The sequence below is a fragment of the Xyrauchen texanus genome, chromosome 37 (assembly GCF_025860055.1).
Source record: "Xyrauchen texanus isolate HMW12.3.18 chromosome 37, RBS_HiC_50CHRs, whole genome shotgun sequence".
Taxonomy (NCBI): Eukaryota; Metazoa; Chordata; class Actinopteri; order Cypriniformes; family Catostomidae; genus Xyrauchen; species Xyrauchen texanus.
The window spans coordinates 34,565,377-34,581,310 of record NC_068312.1 but is presented as its reverse complement, the minus strand read 5'-3'; the positions used below and the strand labels follow the sequence as shown (position 1 = coordinate 34,581,310).

The 15,934-nt window shown below is 36.3% G+C and overlaps 1 protein-coding gene across 1 annotated transcript in view; it reads left to right on the top strand.

Annotated features, from left to right (window-relative positions):
* Window positions 1-8,147: 8,147 nt before the first annotated feature.
* Window positions 8,148-15,934, top strand: part of LOC127631026 (metabotropic glutamate receptor 6-like) — a 73,137-nt gene continuing 65,350 nt past the window's right edge. Inside the window, exon 1 of the mRNA XM_052108968.1 lies at window positions 8,148-8,270. The gene's annotated coding sequence lies outside the window, so the exon portion shown is untranslated. The remainder of the gene's footprint in view (window positions 8,271-15,934) is intronic.

The window sequence follows — 15,934 nt, the reverse complement described above, 5'->3', positions numbered from 1 at the left end:
ATACAGAGTGGATTTTGTTAAAGAGATAGACCTTTTTTTTATGTTTATTATTATTATTTTTTCAACGAGTCCACTAATACAGTTTCTTTTAGGTAAAACATTTTCTTAAATCTATAAACAGAATACAACATTGCATCAATTACGTGTGTAATATAGACTATTCTTTAAAGTCGTCTGTTATTGGAAACTCATTTTAAACAATAGGGGGCGACAAAACACAAGGCAATGTTTGGAACCAGCGTCTGTGCCCACCACATCAAGACAGCAAATAAAGAACTGAAATTACATTGTACAGATACAAGCAAATTGGAGTCATTTAAATGTAGCTCAAACACCTTTAAGCACATTTTTTCCCATATCAGCTTCTCAACATATTTTAGTGAGACATTATTTAAATGGCATTTATAAATAGTTAAAATGTAGGTGTTTCATTCATGGTATTCTGTAATATTTCAACTTAATTCATTGTCTGAATACTCCACAATATTAGGCACGCATTAAAGCTCCAACAAATCAAATTTTCCCACTTCAGGCATCAAAGCACTTTTATTATTTTCTATTTTTGTCTAATTTGGACTTCTTTTGTTTTCAACCCCGTCACAGACTTAATGGACGTGGATTGAAAACGATTCTACACAGTAGTGGTTATACATTGTTTTGACAATAATTCCCTTTCATAAAATAAATACAAATAATGACTTTCATAGTCTGTTTTCATTAATGAGAAAAATTATAGACAGTGTGCACATTTAGTTAATTATCTTCTCTGTACAAATTCAGTGAAGTGCCTCAGGGACATGACAAAAAGCTTGGTGTAAGATAGAAGACATTTTTTGGTCATAAAGATTATTTTAATGAAATATTTTACTTTTAATTATTTATAATGGACATGTCAACACCTTGTAAAAGGCTTCCAACATTTCATTTTAGTGACCCACCACTTTAAAAAGTCTGGGGGAATTAAAAATGACAGAATTCCAGGAATGACCCAGGTATCACATTAACCTTTGCATTAAATGTATATTATTCCTGACAGGTAAACAATTAGTTCCATGCAAATGCAAAAACTCTTCAGTATATGAAGTTTTAAAGTAATGACTGTATGTTATTACGTTGATGTGTGATCTAAACTGAGATAGAGTGGGATGATATCATTTGATGTGATTTAGTTTGTTTCATTTTCCAAAAATTAGCCTACCCTCACATGAAAGTGAATGTGACTGGTGAATGGTTCCACAGAGGAAAGAAAGTCACATGGGTTTGGAACGACATGAGGGTAAGTAGGCCTTTATGAAAACAATATGTTAATTTTTGTCTGAACTATCCCTTTAAAAATGCTGTATGAACATACAGTGTATTGGTGGCAGGTAGACTTTTAGTAGAGTCTAAGTTATGAGACAAGGACAATGTAAAACAACAAAAAAGGAAAATAAAAAGTGAGAAATTACCCCAGTCTCCCTTAGTCATTTATCTTTCAGCCACAGCAAAATCATTAAAAATGTATAACAAAAAAGTCTAAAGGAACTCTTTGTTGGCAATTCCGCGATGAACCACGTAATTCCTATAAATAAAAGACCAATTAAAGACAATGGCATACAAAAATGTGTCTATAAGCATGCAAAGGGAGGAAATTCACCATTATCACCTCTTCCCCAGGACTGTGTTTCTCCCCGCAGGTCGCTCTGCTTCTGTATGCATGGCCATGTGCCCATCACATGTGCTGCATTATTGAAGAGGATAACTTGGATTTTACAGAGAGCTCTGCAGCAGTCCTGTTTCAGGCACATCTGTCTATTTAAATTTAACCCTGGGCACCAGGGCCACAGGCCCCAGGGATCCATCAGAAATGGCATCTTTCATATTGAATATCACTGTTATGTAAAGTCACAAAGTGGTGGAAAGGGCCATCTCCTTATACAAGTGACTTGTGTGCCCGGGAAGAGGGCAGTGTTGTTAGCAATTCATGAAATACAATGGAATTCAAAAGTGTGAGGCCACAACAGTGCGCTATTAACTAGCAAAAATGAGCTTGTTCAAAAATCCAGAAACGCAAGAAATCCATGTTTACATTAAATTTGAATTCATGGGATTATAGAGCTGTTCAGCCATGACGTGAGTTTGTAGGCGAACCTGGAAGGCTATTTTGCCAAGGGTTCCCTTTGGAAAATTCCTATGGGTTTTAATAATGGATTAATAAAAATGTTTTTTCAGTTTATGAATAAAATAAGGTCTGTTGTAAACATTATTTTAAGATATTAAAATGGAAACCTGTTGTAGTCCTAATATTAAGAACAAAATATGTTGTACTGTATATAGAAACCATCCAGAATGTTTTGGACACATCTGGGTAGAGTTTGTAGCCGCATTTTCATATCAAGCCATTGCATGTGGTTTCTGCAAAAGGCATATTATCACTATCACGCTTACATGACAATCTCTCCAGAAGTGGAACTTGGAATAGTTCACCCAAAAATGAAAATTCTCTCATCATTTACTCACCCTCATGCCATCCCAGATGTGTATGAATTTCTTTCCTCTGCTATAATAATAATAATTAATAATTCCTTACATTTATACAATGCTTTTCTAGGCACTCAAAGCACTTTACATAATATAGGGGGACTCTCCTCAACCACCACCAGTGTGCAGCATCCACCTGGATGATGCGACTGCAGCCATAGTGCGCTAGTACGCCCACCACACACCAGGTATTGGTGGAGAGGAGAAAGTAGAGTGATACAGCCAATTAATGGATGGGGATTATTAGGAGGCCATGACTGAGAAGGGCCTATGGGGGTAATTTGGCCAGGACACCGGGGTTACTCCCCTACTCTTTACAAGAAGTATCCTGGGATTTTGAATGACCACAGAGATTTTTAGAACACTATCTCAGCTCTGTAGGTCCATACAATGCAAGTCAACTTTTAGGTTCCAAAAAGCAAAAACCGGCAGCATAAATGTACTCCAGTCTTCAGAAGTGATATGATAGGTGTGGGTGAGAAACAGATCAATATTTAAGTCCTTTTTCCTATAAATTGTCCCTGCCCAGTAGGTGGCAATATGCACAAAGAATGTAAATTGTCCAAAAAAAAAATAATAATACTGAAAGTGAAAGTGAAAGTGGAGACTGATAGAAAACAGGACTTAAATATTTATCTGTTTCTCATCCACACCTATCATATCACTTCTGAAGACATGGATTTATCCACTGGAGTCGTATGGAGAACATTTATGTTACCTTTATGTGCTTTTTGGAGCTTTAAAGATCTGGTCATCATTCACTTGCATTGTATGGACCTACAGAGTTTAGATATTCTTCTAAAAATCTTCGTTTGTGTTCTGCAGAAGAAAGAAAGTAATACACATCTGGGATGACATGAGAGGATTTTTGGTTGAACTGTTCCTTTAAAAGACAGAGGTGACATAAAGGCTTACTATATAACCTAATGTGACATTTTAAAACAACTCTGAATTTGTATAATGACTCATCTTCATGGATAAAGTCCATTTGGGTAGTGGCCAGCTGCAACGCAAAAAACACTTGACAGATGTGAAATCCTTTGCGAGTATGTGTGCGTGTGTTTGTTTCATGTAGAGGGTGACGGACAACTAAAGACATGTTTTTGACAGTGCACTGTCCACTAAATTTATACGCACACCAAATGGCTTATGGTTCGATCTAGTGTGAATAGATTGTGACATACAACTGGAGAAACTAAGACGCTAATACAGCTGAACAAAGAAAACACCAGCCAACATTATTTGTAGCTCTCTCCCTTGCGCACTTGTTATACATCATAAATAAGCAAGTAAGTCTCTTATTTGTTGCTGTTGGATACATAGATAACTATAGGGATCATGAAAAATGTAACAAAGGCACTTTTCCCCTTTTTTAGTGGATGTATGAATTCAGTTCCCCTCAAGTTCATTACATTAATGACGACCAGTGTCCAAAGTGTCTTCATTTTGAACAGTATCTATTGTTTTGTCATCTCAAACCTAATATCTACAGTAAACCTAAACATACATAATGCAATGAGGGTGAGTAAATGAAGATGAACTATACTTTTAATGTACTAAAAACAAAAGAAAGCAAGGCAGAGCACATCAAATTTAGTGGAAAGGGATTGCAAGCTACGGTATTGCAAGCTACGGTATTGCAAGCTACGATTTTGTTACCTCAAACTTCAAAGAGCATGCATAACTGCAGTCAGAACCACAGAGAATAAAAACACTAAGCCATCTGTCTAGACCCCAGTGACAACAGCAGTTCATATGTCATACACACACACACTAAACAAAGCGCCAAGTGCATTTCACATGCCATTAGGTGCACTGACCTTCCAAACATGCACATACTCGAGCATAAAAAGGAGAAGATGCCAGTCAACACTAGCACAAATGCCCATCACTAAATTAAATCTTTGGTACCTGCAGGGGCTTCATGCATTCATGATTTATTTACACATTTTAAATATTGATCAGCTGGGGGGGGAGAATCAAATGTGAAATTGAACTGCAGGAGGTACTGTTCATTCTAAGATAAATGTGAAATGTGCCATGGCACAATTTTTCATCTCAGTGGGAGTCAAATTTTGCTTACTTAAAAAGACTGCTGATCGCAGGCCAGACATGCTCTGGATTTGTAATAGTCACGAGTAATGAGTATTAGTTGCTTCTTAATGGAGTGTAATTTCAGTTGTGTGTTGTAAATGTAAAAGTTATAACCCATCCAAATGGTTGGATATAACATACAGTAGCATGGTGACTACAGTAATAAAACCAACAAATGCAGATTGATTGCATGCAGTGGTGCAACAGCAATAGTAGCCCTGGTCATTCTTGTGCCATTCATCTCTATATAAACATTGCTCTGCATTTCATTCCTTGGACGTTTGGGTGATTCTTGATTTCAAAGCTAACATACATGAAAGCTGAAAAGCTACAAAACTCATATGTTAAAACCTGATTTCATGGGTATTTAAAATGCTTGATATTTTGTTATATAATACAATGACATTGATACAGCTTTATACATGGCTTACGTGTCCAAATGCTTTTTGGACCACTATGGCAGAAAACTGAATTTTGGGAAATAGACCTATATAGATCTTTAATGTCAATCAATGAGGGGATTACGCAATGTGAATTCATGATGCTTCCATTTCATTAGCGATAAAGAAAGAACAGCAGATGCTGTTGACATGATGACTTAACTTGTTGGATAAAACACAGAGCTGGCATGTCAAAGTCAAGAAATAAATCAAAATGTTTATTATTAATGGAGTAGATCACTCGAAAATGAAAATATCTGTCATTATCTACTCACCCTTATGTCATTCCATATGACTATCTTCTTAACGAACACAAAAGGAGACGTTTTGAAGAATGTTCATGTTTTTATTTTTTCATACAATGAAAGCAAATTGGGACCAGGGGCTGTCAAGCTCTGCGAAGGATGAAAAAGCACCACATAACATTATCAAATTTGTCCATTCATATGCCTCAAGTGGTATATTAAAAGATCTTCTGTAGCCATACGATTACTTTGTATGAGGAACAGACCGGAATTTAGGTTGTTATTTACTGAAAGTCTTGCTTGACAGCCATGCTCACTATTCACTTTCATTGTATGGAACAGAGCAGCTTGGACATAAATATACATTTATATATACTGTACAAATAAATACTTTGCTGTTCCACCGAAGAGAGAAAGTCAAAGAAGGTAAGGGTTTATGATGTTTCTCTAAAAATGGGTTTTGAAAGACACAAGGATGAGTAAATGATGACTATCCCTTTAATGGTTAACCAAATGCTCCAAATGGAAAAACCTGACTTCTGACAAATCATATTCACCAGAAAACTGTGATAGGCTGCTTTCGTGTTAAGCCAAGCTTGGAACATCCCACTTGAGTTGATGCAACTTTAATGGCTTAAGACTTTGCAAAGTTGCCCCTTTGCTTTAAATATAAAACCCTGGAATTACTTATGCATGGTCTCACAAACAAATGCTGGTCTCTCTTTTAACCCCTAAAATGGTTATATGTACTGTATATATGCATGTAATATGTGACCTGTGATACATTTTTTTCTTTGATCATGCAAACTAATTGTTTTCACATTTAGTTTGCTGTTTTTGTATTAAAGGGAGTTTGTATTACATTAACACCCCTAGTTTCCTTAAGTGGGTCAGAAATGATTATATGATTTTACATTTGATATCTATTTACACTGGTGGCCAAAAGTTTGGAATAATGTATAGAGATTTTGCTCTTAAGGAAAGAAATTGGTACTTTTATTCACCAAATAGGCATTCAGCTGATCACAATTTACAGTCAGGAAATTAATAACCTGAAAAATGATCTTTGGCTTTCTAGCTGTCAGTTTGTCCAGATACTCAGGTGACATTTCACCCCACACTTCCTGTAGCACTTGCCATAGATGTGTCTGTCTTGTCGGGCACTTCTCACGCACCTTACAGTCTAACTGATCCCACAAAAGCTCAATGGGGTTAAGATCCATAACACTCTTTTCCAATTATCTGTTGTCCAATATCTGTGTTTCTTGGCCCACTCTAACCTTTCCTTTTTGTTTTTCGGTTTCAAAAGTGCCTTTTTCTTTCCCTGAGTCTTCGCTTTACTGTTGTACATGAAACTGGTGTTGAGCGGGTAGAATTCAATGAAGCTGTCAGCGGAGGACATGTGAGGCATCTATTTCTCAAACTAGAGACTCTGATGTACTTATCCTCTTGTTTAGTTGTACATCTGGCCTTCCACATCTCTTTCTGTGCTTGTCAGAGCCAGTTGTCCTTTGTCTTTGAAGACTGTAGTGTACACCTTTGTATAAAATCTTCAGTTTTTTGGCGATTTCAAGCATTCCTTCAATTCATAGCCTTCATTCCTGAAAACAATGATTGACTGATGAGTTTTTTTGACCTAATATTGACCTTAAGACATGCCAGTCTGTTGCATACTGTGGCAACTCAAAAACAAACACAATGACATGTTAAGCTTCATTTAATGAACCAAATCGCTTTTCAACTGTGTTTGATATAATGACAAGTGATTTTCTAGTACCAAATTAGCTATTTAGCATGATTACTCTAGGATAATGTGTTGGAGTGATGGCTGCTGGAAATGTGGCCTGTCTAGAGTTTATCAAAAATGACTTTTTTTACATCGGTAATGTCCTGATTATACTTTGTGATCAGTTGAATGCCACTTTGGTGAATTAAAGTTCCAATTTCCTTCAGAAACACTATTACATAGATGTTATTTCTTAATGATTTTTAATGATAGCTGCAACATTTAGACCTCACATTAGTTTTAGGATGTCATATCCACGTGTCCCTGGCTGACAATGCAGTGCTTTTGATTAAAGTTAAACAATTAGACAATTGGGCACCAAAAAAAAAAACTGATGGATTTGACTTTGATATGATGTCACATCTGTGGCTAACAGAAGGTGCTGTTAAAGGTACTGAATTCTTGGATGCGAGATTTCATTGTGGTATGTGGGGAAGCAACTCCACAAGATGCCTGAGGAGGAAGAGAAAGGTTGGGAGGAACCAAACTCAGCTACTATACATGTATACCAAATATTGTATAGTTACATCATATTTGTAATGCTAGGTAATATATATATAAATGAGTAAATACTGTATCCTAATGGGTACATTTACAATCTGAATAACAAACCTAAAATATCTATTTAGGATTTGCTCAATTAATTTTTTTTTACAAATTCAACTGGCAATCCTTTATTTTTTCTGACTAGGATTTGACCTATAGAAACAATATTTTCTCTATATAAGAGAGAGAGAGAGAGAGAGAGAGAGAGAGAGAGAGAGAGAGAGAGAGAGAGAGAGAGAGGTGGGACGCTAGTTTTTCCGAGATTTGATTGAGATTAGAAGCGCCACAGTGCTTAGAAATATTGTATGTTCGATTTGAATCTCATTTCATGCTGAAACACAACGAGAGAGAGAGAGAGAGAAAGAAAGAAAGAGAGAGAAAGAAAGAGAGAGAGAGAGAGAGAGAAGAGAGAGAGAGAGAGAGAGAGAGAGAGAGAGAGAGAGAGATAGAGAGACTGACTGACTGACTGACTGACTGAATGCAGTGCAACATTGTAACAATCCAGTGTAACAATGAAAGAGTTCCGCGCGCTCTTTAAAAAGGTGATCTAAACGATTTCAACGAGGCTTTGAAAAGAAATCCTGGATGTTTCGACAGATCCCGCGTCTTTTAGAGAAAGTTCGACATTAGAATGAATAGGTAAGAGATTAGTCAATTGTGTTGTATTTTCTCACTTTCTCAGTCGGTGTTTGAATTATTTAATTATAATAATTATGCATATGTTTCCAACGCTCTGCACATCTGCCGTTTGCTTTCATAAGGCTGTATCATTCGAAAACACTTACATTAACTTTTATAAATATGTCGATTAAAAAAAGAAAGAAAAAAGTATCATGGGATTACATTTTTGGGGGGATATGTATTAAGGTACCACCATGGTATTGTCTTCTCTGAAGTGCATTGAAGAAGCATGGAATAACATGGTGGGACACAGAAAAATCGTAATAACATGGGTTTTGGACTCTACCATAATTGTAATACTATGGAATACTGTGAAGCACCATGCAAATACAATGATATATGAATGATAACCTTTAAGTAACATTTTATACATGTTAAAATACAATGTTATTACATACAACCATGCTTGTAAATGGTAATACCTTGATTTTTCCTTCTATGATGGTAATATTATGGCGTTCTTACTGTTATAAGTAAGCCTTTACCGTTTACCTTCACTGTACCATGGTACTTTTTGCAAGGGTCCTTAACAGATAATTTTTTGTGCATTCAGATATGAATGCATTTGAACATATATTTATCAAAGTGTCATGACATTTCTAACTATCAGAAAATACATTGACGGACATTCAGAATTATATGGTAATGAAAGTGATTATAAAGTGCTACTCTTTATTCAACATCCCCTTTCAAATGTATTTTTATGTGTTTAAGTACTGAATGTCTCAATAGACAGCAAATGAAACATTAATTCATGGAGTAATGCCTACATTGCAAATGTCTTTTATATCCTGTTATACGCACGCCTTCTTTTCAGAAAGCAATTATCATTATTTTTGTCCACATTTACTATTGGGTGATTCATCGTCACTCCTGCATGGCTTTCATGTACTGTATTTGGTGAATCTCGAAAATCTGAATTTAGATGGCAGTGATCACATGATGTGTATGAACATTCGAAAGCACATACAGGGGCCCTGAATTATCTTCACTGAGAATAATGCTTTGAATTTACATAATTTAATCATGTACATCAGTTCCACACGAATCAGTTAAGTTACATCAACACATTTTTTGTCCTCTTGGTTTAGTTCGTTCATTTATTGTCAGAAAACATAATTTGTTCACATAATGGAATAATGGTATTTTGAAATGGCCCTATTTAGTAACATACAACACATTGATTGTGTACCCATCCTCAACCTAAGGAAAAGGTTGGTAATCCAAAATAAATAACACTTAATTTAAAAATGTCAAAACTGTGCAAAGCATGCTGGGATCTACAAATCCCCTGCCCAGTTTCAGTTTTTGAACGAAGACGTATTCATGCAGTTCAAACACAAATGGATTAAGTAAACGTCCGTTTAAAACATGTAAGTAAATTGAATTCAAACAAATTAAGTAAATTTAACAAGCAGCTGTTGTTGAACATACGTGATTGGTTTACATTCACCCTACATGTTGTAATCTAGTAGTGTGCACCTTTTAGATAATTCCACTAATTGAAAGTGAAGAAAACAAGTTTAGAAGAAAAACACAATTTTGTTTGTGTAGATCACAAATAATATGGTTTAGTACATTGTACAACCAACCTCAATTTTTATTAGTGCTTCAAGCAAGTTTAATTTCATAATATGGATTATCAAATACATTGAATTAAATAATGCATCACGTTAATTGTACAAATACAGGATCCAGTTAAATAGCTCTTATAAGGCTTTGACATCCATTGCAATTTAGGTGACCTTTGTGCTCCTTTGTGCATTTGCCTTGAAGCTCTTACCATTTTATCTAAGATCCATGTCCTGTAGGATGAATTCCTAGTTTCTTAATCCATGCTGTGAGGAATGTTGAGTCTCCTTGAATTATCATTGCAATAGTGAAGCCCCTGACAGTTGTGTCATGCTTCCGCAGATGAGAGGTCAACGTTTAAAAAGGTTCAGTTTGTGTGAAGAATGTCATATGTCATCAGAAATGCTTGCAAATGTATTACATCTGCTCTCTATGCCCTCTCAGATAATGTCAAGAATTCATGGTGTGTTTAGTTTTTATTTGATAGTGAATATGCGTTGAGAGATGGCCCTAGATCAGCAAGAGTTCTTTGGAAACATCTTAGAGATGAGCTCCTGCAATACAGCAGTGGTTCAATGCACTTATGAAGTGTTTAGGAACTGTTATCTCTCTTAAAGCCCTAAAACTGTCAGCATTTCCATCAATTTATGATCTTCTATTATATTCAGGTTTGGACTATCGGCAGCAAAATTATTACCCACCCGTACGATTTTATTTTGATGTAGTGGCTGAACTGAAATTTGGCAGAAATAGTTCACACACAAAAAAATTCTGTCATCATTTATTTACTCTCATGTTGTTCTGAGCCTTTAGCACTCTCTTTCTTATGTAGAACATAAAATTTGTTTTTGTGTGATTTTTGGAAAATATCCTTACTTTGATAATATGAAAGTGAATGGGCACTGGGTCTAACATGCCCTAAAAAAGAACAAAAAGTACCATAATAATATCATGAACATGTTCCATACAACTCATGCGCTATGTTCCTACTTTATGTGAGAAACAGTCCAATATTTAAGTCATTTTCATTAATTCAGTAAAAGTCCTGAAATGGACTACAAAAGTTGCGTGGACTACAAAAATGGCGCAACACCCTTGGCTTTTAATGTCTCATGATGACCAAACATCACTGACATCAATGGTGCCATATTTGATTTGAATGGAGGGTATGGTTTTCAATATATAATGGCTTGAATTTCGGTCTCTTTATCATACAAAACTGTTGAATGACTTGGAATAAAGCACATGAGACATATGCTCTTCCAAAAGTAAGCCATTTGAGTTTGAACAACATGAGGGTGTGTAAATAATGACAGAATCTTTGTTTTTGGTTTACAGCATGTTTTTTCCACACATGTGGGATTTTCTTAATTTCCTCCAGCCCACTATATCCCGAATACACCCTAAAATCCAGGTAACAAGAAGATGGATGTGGTTTCAAAAGAGTCTCTGTGCTTGTTACAGCAGTTATGAACAGTCTTTTGCAAAGACGGTGGGTTTATAGCTGAACTACTGACCTCATTACAGAAGAGTAGTCCATCTTAATCCAGATATAGTTCCTTTATGTGACACCTTTTTCTGCTGGGTCACTTTGACTCCGGGTGCTCTGTCATTTCAGAACGAGTTCTCTTTAACTTCTCTCCAACAGCTCATAATGGATATCTGCTGCAAGATTTAGATCTAATACGAAGAATAAGAGGAAAAAAAAAATCCAATGATTTGTTGTATTATCCATTATTCCAGCCCTTTATTCTGAAGTGTGATCACATTATCTTCAATAAGTATGTCATCCAGGGAATGACCTCACCATTTATCATCAGTCCAGACACCCGAATGGGCATTAAATAGTTTCAGTTGATGAATTTTAAAAAGCATTAACAAGGCTTCCTGTTCACAGACTAGAAAATGAAATTGGGATTTTGGTCGAATGTGAAATGAAAATATCAGAAAGGTTTTTTGGGAGAGGGTGGATTAAAGAAAGGCCTATCCTAATAATTACTTTTCTGCTTTAATTCAAATTCTTAGGGCCATATAATGCTTTAGCTATTTCCATATATGTAGGGACAAAAGGGGAAATTCATTGAGACAGACAGAAATATAATCCATAATCCAGTGATATAGCCTGTAGATGCTTTTGACTGTTACCACTAGTCATATTAGCTGCCTCTGATGTGCAAATTATGATTTAGAAAGTGTTTCTTCTCCCTTTGAAATGCCTCATAAACATGCAGCGTTTATCATTCATTCATTCATTGGGGGTTTTTGGGGGGTAGAGAGTGGGCTTTCTAGTAGGTGGCTTTTTATTGCTTGTTTACTGGTTTATTTCTGTCTTCAAATGGGGTCACATTTGGGAGGTAACCTGTGGTAACCTTTCGACCTAACAATTCAAAATTTGCACCCTAGTGTAAATAGTATCTACCACACAGTGCACACACTTTTTGCACCCTATCTACATTTACATTTGGCAGACACTTTTATCCAAAGCAACTTACAGTGCAATTATTGCAGGGACAATCCCCCCAGAGCAACCTGGATTTAAGTGCCTTGCTCAAGGACACAATGGTGGTGGCCATGGGGTTAGAACCTGCGACCTTCTGATTAACAGCCCTGTGCTTTAGCCACTACGCCACCACCACTGGTGAAACCACAGGAATATACAACAAACTAGACAATAGATATCGCTGCAGTGGCGTGAGCAGGGCTGGACTGGTAATCTGGCATAGGCCTACCGGGCATTTTCCCGGTGGGCCGACGCACTTAGGGGCCAATCAGGGGCGGACTGGCCATCGGGAGAACTGAGCGGGCCGGTGGGTCGGCCATGAAACATGCCAAATAGGCCGAAATAAGTAATTTTTTTTAAGGTAAGGTTAGGGTTAGGTTTAGGAGTAGGGGTTAATGTAGTTTTTCAGTGGGACTCTAAATAAACACAATAAACACACTGCAGTGATACCCACATACTGTATGTTAGTATTTAAATATGGGTACAAAATAGTATCTGACACTGTTTGTACCAGGGTGCGATTATTAGCTACCATTATTTGCACCAGTGTTGGGGTGAAAATAATATCTACAACTATTTGCATTATATAACTCTTTGTTATTTATTTTTACCTGTATTTTGCTTCAAAATCATAGGTGAAAATTGTCATTTTGACGCCTCTGTACAAAATAATGGATTACACAGTAAATACTGTATTGATCCATGGCATTTCATTTTTTGGCTTTAAGCATCATTAATGTTTATCTTTCACCAGTAAAACAATTACCAAAAAATCATTTTGAGCTGGGGAACTCTGGTGGGAATGACCCCCTGTTGTTTTGCTTTTTACTGCAAATTTTTTGTTTATCTCAGAAAACACAAACAGTGATTGGTTTTATTATGAAGTCAAATTACTGAATGTGTTGTCTTTGTCTGATGCCCTATAACATCATCCATACGCAGCCCTTCACAAATTGTGATACTGATGAGTGGATGCCACCATGGATTATTAAGGCAGCCCATTATGTTTAACAGCTTCAAATGATGTTTTATCACCGTGAAAATTATATTTGCCAAAGAGAGTGCTGGGGAGAGCTTGTCTCCTCCGATTACTGTCCAATTCTCTTCGTCTGCTACTATACTGCCTGCTCGGAATCAAATTACATCACATGAAACCTCTTTCAAAATAATTAGTTTGCAATATTAAATATGTCTTTAATTTTCAATGGAAGCACTGGCTTGATGTGGCACTTTATAGGACTTGTGTATACACATACATACTCACGCACATACTCCCTCCAGCTCATATGAGAAAACATAGTTGATAACAGTAATGGAGACATATTTCTTCGCACTCGATTTTCAATCTGATTTGTGTTGGCTGAGTGAATTTAAAGGGAAGGCCTTTGGCAGGCAGGCCGAGAAACTGGCGAAAAGAGATAGTGATGTGAAAGGTTTAGATTAGGTTGTTCGAAGCAAATTCACTTTCAAGTTCCTATTGTAAATGCAATCAAGGCTGCACATAAGGAACTTTCAGACTTCAATGGACTGCAGCAGCTGTGTTCGATATCTAAAGTTGCAACCGAACACCTGTCACAGAGCAACACATTGCAACTGCTGCAAAAAGTAGTTAAGATGTTAATGTTCCAGCAATGTGTTTCAGAGTTTAAAATTATCATCCAAACTTAATACTTCTCTGAGAGGTTTTGAAAGCTGTCAGATGCAGCCCAAATTATTTATTCTATCTCTCTTGTACATAAACCATGGCTATGCTCAAAATGCTGCCTTACAGCTCACTGCATACTACACAGTACATACTGTAATGTAGCTGCTATTTTTATATAGTAAAACAGTATGCAGTGTGTAATAATAGATATTTGAATTAGTAGTATGCTATATTGTTTTTACATGACCTCACTGCACTACATGTTTAATTCAGTTAGACACTTCCAGTTATAAATAATAAGTCAAGAAGATGATTTAAAAATCTTGTTTGTAGAATTTAGGCACCTGGCAAGAAGGGTGCGAGATTACATTGTTGTATAATGGAGGAGATTTTGATTTGTCCAAGTGAGTCAAATATTTTGAATCCGTTCACCAAAGGATTAATTTACGTCTGATATATGAGCATGTTTTATATGACTTAATAAGAGTATTTCAAAACACAGATTCTTTCATTAACAAAACACTGCTAGTGTTGGTGTATTTAACATCTACCTAATATCCTAAAAAGATCAGATTTACAAACGTTCCAAGTCATAAACATCTCTGCTGAAAGTATGATTGACATCCGAGAGGAAACGTCTTATAGACATGTTGCAGATGAGCAAACAACCTAAAAAATATGTCTTCCTGATGTAAACACACACATCAAATAGACGTCTGGGGGATTTACGTGTGCTATTAGGGGATGTGCTGTCAGAAACGGCTCAACCGTCACACTGAATACAGTAAGACAATGTCTGTAGGCCATATGTTATGTATTGTGTGCTTATAGTGTGCATTACTTTAGTTATTTTATTTAATTAGTATTCCAAGGGTGTTAGCATGCATTTCTTTCTCAATGGATTTTGGGTTGTGGTGGAGAACGCTAGCTCGTAACTTAAAGAACTGAATAATTTACCTAAAATTTATATTCTTTTTTAAATATCTGTTATAAATATCATAATATCTCATTTGTACTCATAGCTACAAAAAAAATGTACAATGCTGTGCGGACACAACTGTGCGGAGTTGTGATGGTGTAGTGGTCTAAACCACATAACTGGTAATCAGAAGGTTGCTGGTTCAATCCCCACAGTCACCACCATTGTGTCCTTGAGCAAGGCACTTAACTCCAGGTTGCTCTGGGGCGGTTGTCCCTGTAATAAGGGCTCTGTAAGTTGCTTTGGATAAAAGTGTCTGCCAAATGCATAAATGTAAATGTAAATAATTGTTCCTTCAAATGAACGGTCTAAAAGAACTGATTAACAAAAATGAATTGGACTTTCCGATGCTTTATGACAGAGATTGGACATTTTAGGTGAGCGTGTTTGATTACCCTAGACAATGCACGTTTTGTTGCACTACACCGCTACTTGTAGAAAAAAGTAGCTTGTTATTTAAAAAGCAACTCTGTTATGAAAAAAAATTGTCTAGCGACAGAAAAATGTCATTTACCTTAGCAGCGTCGACAGAACACATTCTAGTGCCAAAGCTAGACACAGCCAGAGAAGTTTAGCAGAGATTTAAGTTACTGGAATGCCCAACGAATGGAGATATGAAAGTCCCATCTTACAGATAAAAGAGCCAATCATCTTTTAGATATAGATATTGCCCGTCAGTCAACGCGGTAACACGTATGAACTGAAGCAGCTTGAAAAACTGCTATTTTTTGGTGTGCATGATCTGAGCTAAAGACGAACAATTTATGTTACCATTGTTGTCAGATTTTACTGCTGATTTGAAATATGTTCTTTGATCGTAATCTTGGAGATTTCCGTCTTTCCCCATTTAAGTAGATAGGAGCCTTACTTCTATGCCGCTAGTTTGCATTGAAGTAGTTGCACTGTAGTGTTCCAGAGATGACCGC